Raw genomic sequence first — 18,002 nt, 5'->3', positions numbered from 1 at the left:
CCTTTTGGCTATAAAATAGACCATTTAGTCTTTTATACTTTAAGGGATTTTGTGTATTGGGGAGTGTTATGAGAGATTCTATGTCAGTGAAACAAATTCTTCATAAGCCAGTGGTTAACAGTGCTGGTTAAGGTCTTGTGGGCAGAAAAGGCTGTGTTATTGGAATATATGTAAGTTCTAGTCAAGATGAGTCCTTGTGCTGTTAAGGATAGAAGAGATCCAATGCAATCTGCATACGATCAAGTTGCTAATGGATCTCGCTAGAGAAGATGTTAAATTATGGACAGTAAGAGTGAAATCAACCTTGGTCAATAGGAGCCCATATAAACCCTCTGTATTAGTTTGCTAGTGCTGCCACAATAAAGCAGTTTACATTTCCTGTAGGAAATGTCTGGACAGGGACTCCTGAGTGGTCTAATTCAGATTCTTTGGCTTAAACAATAGAAATTTACTTTCTCACAGTTCTAGAGGCTAGAAGTCCAATATTTAGGTGTCTGCAAGTTTGGTTTCTTCTGAATTTTCTCTCCTTGCCTTGCCTTGCAGATGGATGCCATCCTGCTACCTCTTCATATGGTTGACCCTCTGTGCACACATGTCTGTGGCTCTACCTGTGTCTGTTAATTTCCTTTTTTGATAAGAACACGAGTCAGACTAAATTAGGGCCCACAGTAATGGCTGCATTTTAATTTGGTCATCTCTTTAAAACCTCTGTTTCCAAATACAGTCACATTCTGAGATACTAGATGTTAAGACTTCAACAAAATTTCTATCCTCCCTCCCAGAGCTTCCACTACTTTATCCTTGCTACCCAGCAATGTAAGCAAAGCTTCTCTAGGTGGGGAGGGAGACATTTTTTTATTTTTTACAAGGTAAATGAAGCTGAACAAATGGATTGCTAATGCATGAGCCTAAAGAAAGAGAATTTCATGGAGAATTATTTTCCACAAGGTACAAGTTGGATTTGATGGTTAATTTTGGCTAGGGTTTCTGTGGCAAAAGATTTTTCTTGGCAATCCCCCAAGTAATAACTCTTTCCTCCCAGGGCAAAGAAACAATGTGGCATTTATAATAATTACCAACATGTCCATTCTAGTTATACATTTTGAGTTATTGTGCCACATAAACTCACTGTGAGTTGTAATTGGGCCAAGTCCTCATTATGTGCCTTGTCCCCCTGTTTTCTCATTTATAATATAGGACAGGAAATCACTTTGAGTCTATGGGTTTCAGTGCTAAATTGGATCTTGTGTCTAACAATCTTTGAAATATCTCGGTGTGCTTCATTCACAGGTGAATGATTAACTAAATATAGGGCTATAGTTTTGAGGAAGTAATGGACAAAACGTCACCACGCAAATTGTGGTGCTACAAGATTCCTCTTCTTGCAGTGTCTATAGCAGTCAGAGATTCCCAGCTTTAAATTTTTCAGCTTGAAAACAAGACTTTTTTTTTAAAGTGATTATCCTCAGTCTCCTCATCTTCAATTTTTTTCATTGATTATATTGAGCAATGCCCTTATCAGCTTCCCATCTACCTTGACCACAGAGACGTTACATTACTTTAACCATCTCCTTAACTCTTTTTGGGTCATGTGCTGCTGAGTGTCACTTTGATTTTTACCGTTTATTATGATAATAATGTTATTTTTGCTTCTGAAATTTAAGTACTCCCACCTAGATTCTATCACTTGAGATATCATATACTACTTTACTATTGGAAAACCCAGTTCTATAGCAGCATCTACCACCATCAACTTTGGCTTGTAGATGACACCCAATAGTAAGTTTCTCAGTGATGCTGGTGTCCCCCTTACCGGTGCATTCCTTACGGCTTTAATAAATAGCATGTCCTCACAGTTCTTACACAGAACACAAACTGCAGGTTAGTTTTCTGGCTTTATCTAGTATAGCAGCCATTCTAGCATGCCAAAATATTTGAGACATTTATTTCCTTTCTCAGAATCTGACGTGGAAATGGTGACATTCCTGCTTCACTTAAGAGTTCATTACTTTCTCTAAACTTCCAAGAACTAAGCCAACATTGTGTTAACACCGTCTCTAAAGTTTTTTCAGGTTAAATCCCATACTAGGGAAGAATTCTCACACATCCATAAGTGCTTCCATATATTGTGTTACTTCTTGATCCAGTAATCTCAGAACCCAGTCACATACTACTTTCTTTACTCCTGTACAGCTTGGTTAGATTTGGCAGTTTCTTTGAACAATTACTTATTTCCTCTTTTAATATGCTCAGAAATTCTTCCGCTAGGTTATATTTATTTTTTTTCTACGTAATAGCCTATGGGTGTAGAGCTTGAAAAGAGTAGGTTTGACTTTCAAAACAGAGATCTTTCATCATCTGCAACAAGGATGTAGTGCTTGCCTCAAACAATAAACCACCTCTGCAAGGCCTGAACATTCAGAGTGATACAAAGTTTTAAATTTTTGAATCCATTGTCCCAGATTTCCCAGTCTCACTTATTCCCAAATAGAGGCCTGATCGTTGCATAGCGTTATGTACAGGGGTTGAGTAGCCAACCTGCTTTGGAACCTTGCTACCTACAAGTGCACCTGAAACATTCTCCATGATTGATCACCTATTAGGCCATAAAAGAATTGTTAAAAAATTTAACAAAACTGAAATCATATCAAGCATCTCACCACAATTATATAAAATTATAAATCACTAACAGAAAGTAAGTTGGAAATTGATAAACGTCAAAACACATCCTCAGACAGTGAGAAAAAAATAAATCAAAGGGAATTCAGAAAATATTTTGAGGAAAATAAAGATAAAAACACACAACATACCAAAACTTGTGGGATGCTGTAAAAGCAGAACTAAGAAAATGCTTATAGTGATAAATGCCTAAATTATAAAGGAAAAATCTCAAACAACCTCACATTAAGCCTCAAAGATCTAAAAAAATGTAGAAAATAAACAACATTAGCAAAAGAAATAATAAAGATTAGAGTAGAACTAAATAAAATGGAGACTAACGAAACGATAGAAAATTCAACAAAACGAATATTTTTTTTTTAAAGATAAAACTGACAAAAGTTTATCTAGACAAAAGAAAAAAAGTGGAGGGCAAAATTTTAAAAATCAGAAATGAGAGAGGAGGCACATGATGCTGATGCCAGAGAAATATAAAGGATCATAAAAGAATACTGTGAATAATCATCCTCCAACAAACTGGATAACCTAGAAGAAATGGATAATAAATGTCCAGATATATATAATCTATCAAGACTGAATAATAAGTCAGTAGAAAATCTGAAAGTCACTAACTTTCAGATTTAGTGACTGAAAGTCAAGAGGCTGAATCAGTAATCAAAAATTTTCTTTGTCAGTCTGTTCCAGCTGCTATAATAATGCCGTAGGACTGGGCGCAGTGTCTCACACTGGTAATCCCAGCACTTTGGTAGGACGAGGCAGGATCATCTGAGGTCAGGAGTTCGAGACCAGCCTGACCAACAGGTGAAACCTCACCTCTACTAAAAATACAAAAAATTTAGCCAGGCATGGGGGTGGGCGCCTGTAATCCTAGCTACTCGGGAGGCTGAGGCAAAAGAATAACTTGAATCTGCATAGAGGAAGTTGCAGTGAGCCAAGATGGTGCCATTCCACTCCAGCCTGTGCAACAATAGCAAAACTCTGTCTCAATAAAAAAAAAAAAAAAAAAAGGCCATAAACTGAGTGGCTTATACACAACACAAATTTATTTCTCATAGTTCTAGAGGTTGGGAAGTCCATGTTCAAGGCATCAGCAAACTAGGTTTCTGGTGAGGGCCTACTTACTGCTTCATATATGATGCCTTCTTGCTGTGTCCTCACATGGTATAAGGTAAATGAGCTTCCTTGGACCTATTTAATAGGGGTAGTAATTCTGTTCATAAGGTCTTCTCCCTCATGACCTCATCACCTCCCTCAAAAACCTACTTCCTAATACCATCATCTTGGAGTTTAGAATTTCAACATATAAATTTGAGGGCACACAAACATTCAAAATTTAGCACCTCTCAACAAAGAAAACCCCAGGAACAAATGGCTTCACTAGGGAATTCTGCCAAATGATTAAAAGAAGAATTAATGTTAATCTTTCTGAAACTCTTACAATTATAATTAAAGCAGGGCCAAATACTCAGATCTTCTGGCCTCTTTCTAAGGAAATGATTCTCATCTACCAAGAAGGCCCTTCGACTTTTGTGTTTTTCTCCAATTGTTGATTAAACATCTTGGTTTTCTGTGTGTATGTGTGTGTGTGCGTGTGTGTGTGTGTGTGTGTGTGTAATACACCGATGAAACTCAGTAAAAGCCATCCAATTCCACTGGCCTTCTGATTAGTATCAACTTACCTCCCTCAAACTTCACAATAAATATTTTTTACAGTAAATCTTTTTCATTTTTATTACAGTAAATCTGTTTCAATGTATTCAATTCAAGTTCAAGCCTAACAAAACTTTTAACAATTGCACCATCACTTCATGGTAAGTTGTACCATTAGTGATGGAGTCTTCATTATCAGCTGACTGGTGGATGATTGAGCTCCAAATCTCACATTACATTTGATTTCTTCTGACTACTTTTAATTTAGGTCAAATTTCCTAGGAAACTAATTTTGAGGAGGACATTTGAATCAGGAGCATAACTGGAATGTTTTTACACATCAATAATTAGAAGATTACAGTAAGTAATCACTAGCAGAAGGAAGATATACCATTTTCCTATTACTGTTGTAATAAAGTATAACAAACTTAGTGGCCTAAAATAGTATGAATTTATTCTATTATATTCCTGGAGATCAGGAGAGCCTCCTGTAAGTTCTAGCAGACAATCAGCTTTCTTGACTCGTTTAGCATATAGAAGATATTTGGATTCCTTGGTTCCTGTCCTTGTTCTCGATCTTCAAAGTCAGAAGCATAGCATCTTCAAATATCTGTCCTGCTTCTGTTAACACAATGCCTTCTGTATCTATGACCATCCTACCTCCCTCTTATAAAGACTCATGATTCAACTGGGCCTACTACATAATCCAGAACAATGTCCCCATCTCAATATTCACAACGTTTCTTTAATCATGCATGATAACACATTTACAGGATCTGGGGATTAGAATATAGACAGCTTTGATGAACCATTATTCAATGTCTCACAGTCTACCCTCTGAGATATTTTCAATGTATAACCCATGGAACCGTTGAAGGTTAATGACATTTTTGTGATATCCCTAATATTTTTGGATATCCCTAATAAAGTGGATGATCTCTGCAACATGAATATAATTTCCTTACAGGTGAAGTAATAATGAATCTTAGCATGTGGTTTAATGCCAAAAATTCTTTAATTGTGTGCTATTACTGTTTGAATTTTGAAACGTTTATATTTAATTATTACACTTTCTACAAATGGCTTATGTTTACTCAAAACACAATTTTTACATTGTGCTTGTGCTAAGATTCATTTTATATTTAAACTTTAACAACAGTTGTATTTTTACATATTTTTCATCACAAGGGTTTAATTTTCCCTTAACATTTACGGACTTTGAGTCTCTTTTCCTCTGTATACTTCCAATAAATTTTGTATTTTAAATTATGAAGTAGAGATATTGTATAAATATCAGAGTTAAACAGAATTAGGCAAAGTATATTTGGGGATAAATTGTTTATTTTTTAAGATTAACCTTTTACTACAATTACCTAATTCTTAGTAACTTTTTATTTAATTTTAATTTTATTTTATATATATATTTTGAGATGGGGTCCTGCTCTGTCACCCAGGCTGTAGTGTAATGGTGCGATCTTAGCTCACTGCCAACTCCACTTCCCAGGTTCAATTGATTCTCGTGCTCCAGCCTCTCAAGTAGCTGGGATTGAAGGCACACGCCACTGCACTCTACTAATTTTTGTATTTTTTTTTTTTTTAGTAGAGAGGGGGTTTTGCAATGCTGATTAGAATAAATGCATGTTAATTGTCATATCCTCACCTTTAATAAAGTAATATATTTACTATCTTTATTTTTATACATGAGAAGAACCCATAAGCAATCTTTTGAACATGCAACCTCAAAATTTTAGGCAAAAATGTAATAAAATTCAGACCAAAAACATTGATAAAGATTATATCTTGTAGATGAAAAGTTTGATTTATTATTCCAATCAACTACATGTAATAGTAAATACATTATTTGCATCTGCCTAGAGATTCAGTCTAAACATATATTTTAATATTTTTACTAATTAATAAAGGCTCATAATGATCTTAGAATAATACAGTAAATAAATAGTGTTCATTCCTATATGACCTCCATATCCGTCACGTGGGACAGTGTCTATGACATTGCTGTATTTTACAGCCAGTTCTATTCGATACATATTTTATGAACATTAAGTGATCACTTCTAACCTAGATGTGTTTACAGAGTGTATGCTTTGCCTCATGGAACTGAGACCAAAGCTTTCAATAAAAAGCCATTGGAGATCAGTACAACATAAATTACAATAAAATAATATTTATTGAATAATATTTGAACTGTTCACATATAAAATGCTTCATAGAGGCTTTATCATATAGTATTCAAAAATTATAATGGGCTTTTAAATCAAACAGAACTTAGATTAACTGAGGAATGCAGCCCAAGCTGTATTGCCTTGGGCAGGTCAATTATTTTTTCATATATTGAAGAGGTTTGATAGTATCTATACCCTAGATTATTTGTGAGGTTAAATTTGATGAATCCCATAAAGCACTTTTGGTGTTATACACTATTTAGTACTTGCACATGATTTAGTACATACAAAGCACTCCATATATGTCAGATCTTTTGTTACCACCATTGCCTCTTTTAGGATATTTTTGTTAGTGTTAGTATTTACATTAGTATTATTTTGACTATTGGTTTATCTGTTACCTGAATTGAAAGAGACAAATATCTCAGGGTCTCTCTTGGCAATGTATTCATAAAAGTGGTTATGTGATTCTTGCAGCACACATAAGACTAAGGTAAGGAGATGGGAGGTAAATGTATTTTATTAATCGATTAATAATTTTTTAAGCATTCACCATATTGGAAGAACTACGTTAATTCCTGAGAAAATTGAGTCTATTCATGCATCATTTTGCTTTCAAGTAATTTATACTCTGTGGCTAGAAAAATATAAGTAAATCAAGGATTAATATGCCTAAGAGTATATTCAGAAGCACAGAAAAAGAGAATTAAAATTCAGATGGCTGCTCAGTGAAGACTTCAAAGAGCAAAAGAAATGGATGGTGTTCTACTTAGGCAGGGAAAATAAGCCTGTCATGTACAAATGAAGCTAAAGAGTCCAAAATGATGGGAATCAAGTCAGGAGATGTGTTTTACAAAGTATCTGGTTTGATAGATGAAGTAGAGCCAGTTTGCACATGACATGGACATCGTGGAGATGCGGAGTTCTCTAGATAACAGCTTGTCACTGGAAAATTGGAGCATGCGACTAATAAGACTAATACAAACAAAAGTTATTTGGCAAGGTACATATGAATTATATTACCAAAATACTTCTACTATTTTAAAAATACATATTAGATTGACTGCCAAAGATAAAGGGAAGCCTATTTTATTGCCCTTTACCTTTACAACTGCCTTCAAGAGAAGATGTCCGAAAGTCACATCTAACCTAAGGAGTTGGACTTTGTCAGCAGTATTGTCTATGTAAAAATGCCAATAAGAAGTCTCATCTTCACTCAAATGACAACTTTCTCCTGGCCATTGACCTATAGCTTGAATGCTTTCTTTGTGAATTAATCATTTAGCTAACAATAATCTCTTTGAGATGTAAAATGAAACATTCTTATACTCAATATTTCAGGAAAAAAAAGTGTTAGCTGTTTTGATCTTGAATATAAATACAATTTGAATCTTTCAGCTTAGTGGCCCATATGAAATACAATAAAATATTTCCACTTTTCCTTTGCATCTTCATATGTCAAAGACACTTTAAAAAATAAATCTCGGCCGGGCGTGGTGGCTCAAGCCTGTAATCCCAGCACTTTGGGAGGCCGAGACGGGCGGATCACAAGGTCAGGAGATCGAGACCATCCTGGCTAACACGGGGAAACCCCGTCTCTACTGAAAAATACAAAAAACTAGCTGGGCGAGGTGGTGGGCGCCTGTAGTCCCAGCTACTTGGGAGGCTGAGGCAGGAGAATGGCATAAACCCGGGAGGCGGAGCTTGCAGTGAGCTGAGATCCGGCCACTGCACTCCAGCCTGGGCGGCAGAGCGGGACTCCGTCTCAAAAAAAAAAATAAATAAATAAATAAATCTCTTATCACCATCATCAAACTTTTATGAACATTGGCAAGAAAAATGAATGCTAGTAGATACTATAATAGTGAAAGAATTTAGGGTAAAAATTGTCCTGAAAATCAAAAACACACACATGCCCACACAAATATGGGCTAAAATCACAACTTTACAGCATGTGCATTAAAGGTAAAATTATATAACTAAAACACAGATTTGAAAGAATAGGAAGAGTTTACATTTCTCTTCAGATAACATTTTATCCCGCTGTCTCAGTACTTTGCCTTATAGAAAATATGACAAAGTGAGGCTTTTTTTTTTAAATACATAAAGGATTCTTCCCTTTACTGGCTACATTATGCATTATAGGCTCCACACTGAGATACTGAGCTTCTTACCTCATAAAGTGATTTATTTATGGAGCAATTGTAATCTGCTGATATAAATTCCATTTTTAGTGGCTCATAGAAAATTATGGGCTATGTTCCTGATGGATAGGAAGACGTCTGGTGAGAACTATGACTATAAAATGATGGGGAATGTGGCAAAAATGATACTCAGATAAGTGGAGACATTATTTTATTAAAGTTTTAAATTAAAACATTCAAAAATGCAGAAAAAAAGCTTTATGAAATGTTTTATAAAATTTAGTTCATGCTGGAAACTTTATTTTTATTGTAACATTGTATTTTGCTTAATGTTTTATAAGATCTTAGCCCCCAAAATGATTTTAAGTAAACATCTACAATATATGTACTTTCTAAAATTACTACAATTTATGTTTTATTTCAGCTTATAGCTGCATAAAATTATTTAAATGCAAACATAAAAACATATATTATTTCATAAAGTATTCCAGTTACATAGCTACAATCTACAAAACCAAAACTGTAAGTAGCATTTTAAAATTTGAATAAAAAATAGAAAATAATTTGTAGATATAACTGTATTCTAAAATATGTAAGTGGCTTAATGAATCTACAGTTTAATTTTTTTACGTTTCTACTTTGTTTGTGGGACTTGTGTATTGTATCTTCTAAATGTATATTTCCTGTGGGCCTTATTTTATTTTTATTTGAAACATGAAAATACAGATTATTTCAGTTGAATGTCATGTTCTTACTTTGAAACGAAGAATTAAAATATGAACTAGACCACCACCTTACATATCAAAACATATTACATAGTAAGACATTATTTTTGTTAATTTGAATGTTGTTACAAGGTTGACATGAAAAAGCAAGATGTTTATTGCTCAAGCAGGTTCTTTGGGAGACAGCAGAAGGGAAGTCATGGACGTAAATTCAATAGTTCACCTAGTAATAACCAGATTGATCTGTTATCCAGAAGGGTATTTGGGATTACTAAGATTAATTTCTTTAGACGTATTGATTTCCATAGATTCAACACGAAGAACATCCACTTCATTATTTAGTGACTTTAGGAACAAGTTAGTAATTCAATGGATTCAGTGAATATGATATTGAAGGAAAAAAATTGGCTCATCCTATGAAACTTTCCACCTATGCTATTGTAGATCTTATTATAGTCTTTCTATTATATGAGAAAATAAGTGAGCAGGACACCTATATCACTGGTAGAGAGTATTTATTTTCCTTGGACATGTTTGGGTACCTGCTCATAAATTATTTTATTAAATTTTTTCAATGTCTTCTATCAATAGAATCATTTTTTTTAATCCTTTGACACTTCAGCTGAACAATCATTTCACAATTCACTGCATCATTCTTACCTTTATAATATTTTAACTTCATAATATTTTAACTTAATAACACTCTCTCTAGGAAGACATAATAACCATTTTACTAAATTTTAAGTAGTGTTGTCTACTCTTTCCTGGGATCTAAGTTCCTCTATCTGATGGCAGCAGGAAACAGACAAGTTCCTAGGTGGGAAGGGGCAGATCCCCAGTGATGCCTGACCTTCAAGCCAGGGATAGACTGAAGCCTGAAATCTAGGCTGCCAGTTCCAGGTGTAGCACATGACCCAAAATAATAACTTTCTTGATGCCTTTCAGCCAGTGGCATGGTGCTTTTTACAGGCCCAACCATGAACCAATCAGCACACACTTGTTCCCACCCATGGGCCAATCAGCATACAGTTTCGCCATACTGAGTCCATATAAAAACCTAGACTCAGCAGGACTCAGACACACATGGAGACTACCTACCTGAGGGTAGGAGCTACCTACTTTGGATTTCCTTTCCACTTACAGCTGTTCTGCTGCTCAATAAAACTATTCTCTGCCTTGCTAACCTTCCAGTTGCTCATGCAACTTCATTCTTCCTGGATGTGGGACAAGAACTTGGGACACACCAAACAGCACGTGAGAAAGGGGCTGTAACACTTCCCCTGGCTGGCATGCCAAGTTGTTGGCGGTGTAAAGAGATGTAACATATTCCTGTCTGGCTCGCCGAGCTACAGGTAGTGACAGCTCCTGTTTGTAAAAAGTAAAGAGTGGTGAACCTTCAGGCAGCCCACGCCTTGGGATCCCGAGCTAGAACTGTAACACGTTAGTGCTCCTGCCCTCCACCAGCAACAGGCAGCTGTCCCACATTATGGGAAGCAGCAGCAGGGCCAGACCAGCCCAGGAACTGCAGGCCAGAGCAAGAGAGAGGGCTGAAAGAGCTGTTAACATGCCCCTGTCTGCCGAGCTGCAGGTGGCAGGAAGGAGAGAGCTGTAGCATGCCTCCCTCAATACCTTGGATCTCTGCAGTTGCTAGCATCTCCGAGTTTTCAGGCTCCACTGCATTCCTCTCATCCAGATGCCAGTGTCCACAGTAGAAGACACTTGCGGTACGCCTGGCCCATTCGAAGCCTCGGATGGAGCCAGTGCCTGTGCCAGAGCCTGGAGCTGCCCTCTCTGGCTCAGCAGCTGGTGCACCTGTCTGTATGCAGTGTCCAGAGCGCTCACTCATTCACACAATCCTTGCTGCTCCGCACCTGGCTCACCTGGCTCACCTGGTAGTGTAAGCTGTTAGGCCAGGTGGGTGGAAAAAGCCCAGTAGGTGGGAGTGAAACTCAAGCAGAGGCACTGCCACCCACAGAGGTTTCCAGATGGTGAAGCCACACCCAAAGGATACTGTGACATATGCATTAACCTTAATAGTAGTATGTTTTTAAAAATATATTGATAGTGAAGAGATTTGCCATTCCTGAAATTATACCAGTGTATGGATAGTTATTTTGTTTACCCATTGATGCTTTGAGACTAGATAAATGGTATTCAATTTTAGGATAAGTTTAAAAAAGTGCAAAGTAAGAATAAAAGCTAGTTAAAGAGAGAGTAAAATCCAAGTCTTTAAATCCCAATTTTTAAAAGTTTTGTTAGTTTTTTATGTAGAAATGTAAAAGAGCCTTTATTATTATTTGCCATTCTTGACTCACTAGAGACTCATATACGACAGACATTAATGGACTTTTCTCTCTTAAATTTTTTTTTGTTAATGACTTATTACTTGCTGTTTAAGTTTATTTTAGACAATGGAAATGATGTTAGACAAAAAGTAAATTCAAGTGATTTTCTTATTCAAGTTCAAAATGGGTCGTAAAGCAGCAGGGACCTCTCGCAAGATCAACAATGCATTTGGCCCAGGAACTACTATCAAACATACAGTGTAGCGGTGGTTTAAGTTTTGCAAAGGAGACCAGAGCCTTGAAGATGAGGAGCATGGTGGCTGGACATTGGAAGTTGACAATGACCAATCAAGAGCGATTATCAAAGCTGATTCTATTACCACTATAGGAGAAGTTGCTGAAGAACTCAGTGTTGACAATTCTATGGTCGTTCAACATTTGAAGCAAATTGGATAGGTGAAAAAGTTCGATAAGTGGGTGCCTCATGAGCCCAGTGAAAATCAAAAAAATTGTCGTTTTGAAGTGTCATCTTCCCTTATTCTACGCAACAACAATCAATCATTTCTCAATCACATTGTGATGTATGATGAAAAGTGGATTTTATGTGACAACTGCTGATGAACAGCTCAGTGGTTAGACTGAGAAGAAGCTTCAAAGCACTTCCCAAAGCCAAACTTGGACCAAAAAAGGTCATGGTGACTGTTTGGTGGTCTGCTGCCAGTCTGATTCTCTACAGCTTTCTGAATCGTGATGAAACCATTACATCTGAGAAGTATGCTCAGCAAATTGATGAGATGCAATGAATACTCACTCAATGCCCGCAGCCAGCATTCGTCATCAGAAGGGGTCCAATTCTTCATGACAATGACTGACTACGTATCGCACAACCAATGCTTCAACAGTTGAAAGAGTTCAGCTATGAAGTTTTGCCTTATCCACCATATTCACCTGACCTCTTGCAAACCTACTACCACTTCTTAAAGCATCTCAACAACTTTTTTCAGGGTAAATGCTTCCACTTTCAGCAGGATGCAGAAAATGCTTTCCAAGAGTTTGCCAAATTCTGAAGCACAAATTTTTATGCTACAAAAACAAACAAACTTATTTCTCATTGGCAAAAATGGCTTGATTGTAATGGTTTCTACTTTAATAAAGATGCGTTTGAGCCTAATTATGATGATTCAAATTTCATGGTCTAAAACTACAATTACTTTTGCACCAACCCTAATATACGCTCCATCTGACAAACTCTGGGCCAAGAGAGGGATAAACTCATATATATTAATGATCTATTGTGCGCTATTTAAAGTCCTGAAACTCCCCTGGAGGCATGGCGCCATTGTTTATAGGGAATGCACAGGCAGATGAGTTGCACTTAATTTAACTGGTTACCCAGTGTGGTTTGGCTATATGACTAATAAGGTATTAAAAAGAAACAAGCACTCTCAGTGAGCTTTGCCTCAGCTTCCCTGACTCCAAGATACATCTTCATGGTTTGTGATCCTGAGATGTAGCATTTTTCAAGAGAATGAGGTATCTTGAAAATTTTTGCCTGAATGTCTGGGAACTCCATGATGTTTGTCTGTGTTTTCTTTCTCCTGTTCTGTCATACACATTGTCCTTATTAACATTTCACTTGAGTATACATTGTGTAGTCATATAAGTCCTTTCAATAATCCAAAATGCATATATAGTAATTGCTACAATGCTATAGGAGTAATCATTAAAATGTTTTTATTTCATAAGTGAATCAATGAACTAATGAGTAAATAAAAGAAATGCCAACTTAAAAGAAGTGCACAAATGAGCTTGATTCAGTGAATTGATGGGGAAATTTGTTATTATTAGCATTTGGGTGATTAAAAACATGCTTGTTTACTTATTTCAACAATCTCTCATCTACATGAAAGATTGTGTACAGGTTGAGTATCCATTATCTAAAATGTTTAGGACCAGAAATGTTTCAGATTCCAGTTTTTTTTCAGATTTGGGAATATTTGCATATAATGGGGTATCTTGTGGATGGAACCCAAATCTAAGCACAAAACTCATTCATTTTCATATACAAGTTATACACATAGCCTAAGGGTAATCCTATGCAATATTTTTAATAATTTTGTGTATGGAACAAAGTTTTGACTGTGACCTGCCACATAAGGTCAGGTGTGAGATTTTCCTCTGGTGGTGTCATGTCAGCACTCAACAATTGGAGCATTTAAGATTTTTTATTTCTTATTAGAGATATTCAACCTGTAAAAGTGATTTTTGTATTGATTTTCTAATTTTTATTTATATGTTCAGGAGGATGCTTCAGTAATTTTTTAAAATTTAGAACAAACGATGTAAAAATGTTTGAAGGCACATAAAAAAGTAACATGAGCCATCTGTCTTTGCTACTGTTTATGTAGGTTAGTTCTAGATGAAACCAGAACCCTGATTATTAAATGTTATATAACCTCATGCTCAAAATCTTTGCTGACCCAGTTATCAGGCTAACATATATTCTGTCCAACACAGGTAACTGTCCTTAATTGAGCTCATTAAATGACTTCCATGCCTCTCCTCTACCATTCATTCTTAGTCTTTAACCTATCACATGACAATCCATAAATTATATACTGTTTTATGAAAATGAAAGGCTTGTTTTAGAGCTGAAAAATAAGGGCCCATCAAATTCTGTTCTGAAGTAAAGTAACCCTGCTTCTAAGTTTCCCCAACATTGACGGGCTCCTTGACATTTTTATATATCTCAGTGTGTTGACCTGCACAAGCTCACATGAAGGGCACCTCTTGTGTTGAACATGATCACTGATGTCTCTGACTTGCTCTACTTGGCTTCCCTGTATCTGTACTCTGAATTCTTGGACTCTCATAGATTATGTGGTCTTTCTCCTTTTCAGAAACATTTAAATCTCATTATTAAAGAGGAGGAAATTTTAAAATATCTTCTCAAGACCCACATTGCTGTCAGAATGAATGGATTCAATCAGCTCCTACCATTAATGTGAATTTTTACTTACAATATTATCTCTTACAATGTGACTACAGATACATCCCTAAATAATTTTATGAACATAGTTTATTTATTCACACTTTAGGAAAGTGTGATCTCAGTGAGTTCTTTTTAGTTTCTGATTTGTAAGTAAAATACCTCTTTCGAAATTGGATACAAAATGGTGCAAATAGAGGTTACAGTGGGGAGTTGAAACAAAACAAGGAAGAAAGACCTGACATGTATCCCTCAGATAAATATCCAGTAAAAAACAAATAGCCAGACAGGATTCAATAAATAGGTGTTAACCTAAAATCAGGATTTAAAGCAAGAGTTTAAATATTATTGGTGGAATAGAGGTTAGGTTTTCTTTTCCTCTTTTGATGACTGTTGATGTACTTTGTCCTGATACAGTCAGATGCTTACTTTTGCATAAAAAGAAATGAAACTGTTGAAACTGTACTACAGAGCAGCTTAAATATGCTAGTAAACGAATTGCATAGTATTAAAGCTTTTATCTATAGAAAAATAATACGGACCCTTCCATATGCAAAGCTTTGCCTCAAAGTGTACATAATTAACCAGATCTGGCCTTAGCTTTGGCTATTGTCTGGTATAATACTGCAACAAATTCAAGATAACAGGGTCCCACTTATCTTTTCTACAAATATAACTGGGGAAATCTGCCTGTGAGATTTCATCATAGCATAAATATCTGAGACATATGACTGAGAGTCGAGATTCTTCTAAATATAGCTTGATATTTAAAATAGAACCAAGTGGAGAATAAAGCTAGAATTTACTTTATTTTAAAAACCCTTAGTGAAAATATGTAATCAGGACAACTATAGACCTACAAAACTGGCTGATATCTTGATTCCAATAATACCTGATTACAAGATACCAATAAATTCCTCAAAGATAATATACAGTATGAGTACAAATCTAATTTTATCATAACATCAAATGTTGAATGTATCTCTGCATTGCTAAAAGAACCATAAAAATAATTAGGTCTCTAATTGGCCAAATGTCAATTTCTCTTTAATTATCTAGATATTGAGATCTCAATTATATTTACGAGTCCTTAAATTATCTACATGTGTGTGTCAAATGTCAATGATATATTATCAGACATTAAATACTTTGGTAGAATAAATTGGCAGATTGACTAATTTTAAACTTGGAGTTTGCTTCCATTTTGGAATTATATGTAACCACTTTGTAAGTAAATTTTAGTGGTTCTCAGATAGAAATATGCCACATACAAAGGGCATGTACCAAGGGCATGAGTACAAAGGGCATCAAACCTTTGGGAGGGGAATGTTGGCACCTGACTTAAAGGACAGGAGTTGGCATATAAACAGTATGTAAATGTGTTTTTAGAAAGCAGGAGTAGCCTTCACAAAGACACAAGAGAAAAATCTGATAATTAAGGAAACCGAGATATTTGGCACATAGTAAATACTTATTCAATTTTTGTCATTGTTTTATTAGAATTATTGTTGTTATTGCAAGTGGAGAGAAGCATATAAGAGTCAGTGAGGTGAGATCTCTGAGAGGTTTTTAGAAGAGAGCAAATAACATTTAACTATACATTTTTGCATACATTCTGTCAAATAAAGAGAAATGTATGGGTAGTGAATTGAATAGATGTACATTGTGGATGATTAGCGAAGAATAGATAAGAATAGCCTAAAAGAGATTACTGAAGTTTCATTGTAGTAATCTAAGGGAGATACAGTAAGTCCTAATAGCAATAGAGGTGATGGGAAAAAGAGTATCATTGTTTTGGGAGATAAATGAAGAGATGGGACTAACTTTTTGTGAGGAAGGAGAGTAAAGCAAGGAATTTTAAATGACTTCATCATCCATGCTTGTAAAAGTAGGGGAATAATTCTGTAACCAGTGTGTCCAATTTGAGAAATGTCATGGTTAGGGAAGAAGATGCTACATTACATCTTGAGTATGTTTATTTTGAGGTACCTGATGACTTCTAAGTGAAGACTTCCATTAAACATGTAGAGATAGATATAAATTTGGGGAGTCTTCAGCTTGTAGATAGAAGGTGAAATTGTGAGAATGATCTCAGCACCTAGAGAGAGGATGCAGAGAGATAAGTAGGAAGATTGAGATCAGAACTCTCCTAAATACCAGTATTTCATTATTTACTTATAGTCAGAGAGAGGATGCAGAGACAGAAGTAGGAAGATTGAGAAATGAACTTTCCTAAATACCATTGTTTCAATATTTATAGTCAGAAGAAGCGGACACCACACACACACACACACACACACACACACACACACACACACACAGAGAGAGAGAGAGAAGAGAAAAAAAGATGGAGAACTCCTTTAAATGCGGTAGAAGAGAACATTCTGAGGAAGATGAGGTGAGTAGTTTCAAATACTGCAAAAACAAAGTATATTGGAAAGATTCACTGGACTTAGTAAAGAAAGGCTATGTCATGGAGAATGTTACTTTCCTTGGAAGAGTGGGCCTGAAAACCAGGTGTCAATAACCTGAGGACTAAATCATGGGCAAGCAAATTGTGAGAGAAAGTGTAACCTAGTCTATGGAAAATATTAGCAAAAACTCTTGGTTGTATCTATTTTTAATTACTGATGGTTACATTCTCCAAGGTTAATATCATCGAAGTCTTGAGACATGAACAAAGCAATAAGGCTATGAAATTTCCAGGTTGAGGTGTCATTTATGAACTAAAATTAATGGGAATAGTAAGAGCATCCGACCGTGGCTGATGGTGTACGAGGAATCACGATTAACTACAAGAGTAAATATAGAAAAGAGCAAATATAGAAGTCATATATGTGTGGTGAAAGGTAATGAGTTTGGTTTTTGACATGTCTGCCACATATTCTAGTGTAAATGACTGGTTGGAAGATAATTACAGAGTCTTAGTATTGGAAGACTGGTCAGTGATGGATATTTGTGAATTTCTAACACAATACAAATGTTTTATTGGTCTGAAGTCTGTGCCTTTGCCTAGGGGAAAAGAAATGAGACTAAAAACAGTCATTGGTTTGCCCAGAAGGTTATTAAATCCTATTAGGGACTGGAGAAAAAGTAGCAGATTTAAGTAAAAACAGGGGTAATTACTTGAAATCATACAATAAAAGGTGGCATGATTTTCTAACTGGCACCAAGGCTGTCTTATGTGCTAGCAGAGGCTCTCTCAGAATATTGATGATAATTATTACTGTGGAAGTGGATGAGAGACTATACATTAAAATAAAGAGATGGCAAGTACGGAAAGCAAGAATAAAGTAAATGAAGGCCAGAATCCTGGAAAACAAATATGTAATGGTTGCATAAAGAAA

This window comes from Theropithecus gelada, chromosome 1 (assembly GCF_003255815.1).
Source record: "Theropithecus gelada isolate Dixy chromosome 1, Tgel_1.0, whole genome shotgun sequence".
NCBI classification, from domain to species: Eukaryota; Metazoa; Chordata; class Mammalia; order Primates; family Cercopithecidae; genus Theropithecus; species Theropithecus gelada.
The sequence above is the reverse complement of the archived record's forward strand: the minus strand, read 5'-3'. Positions refer to the sequence as shown.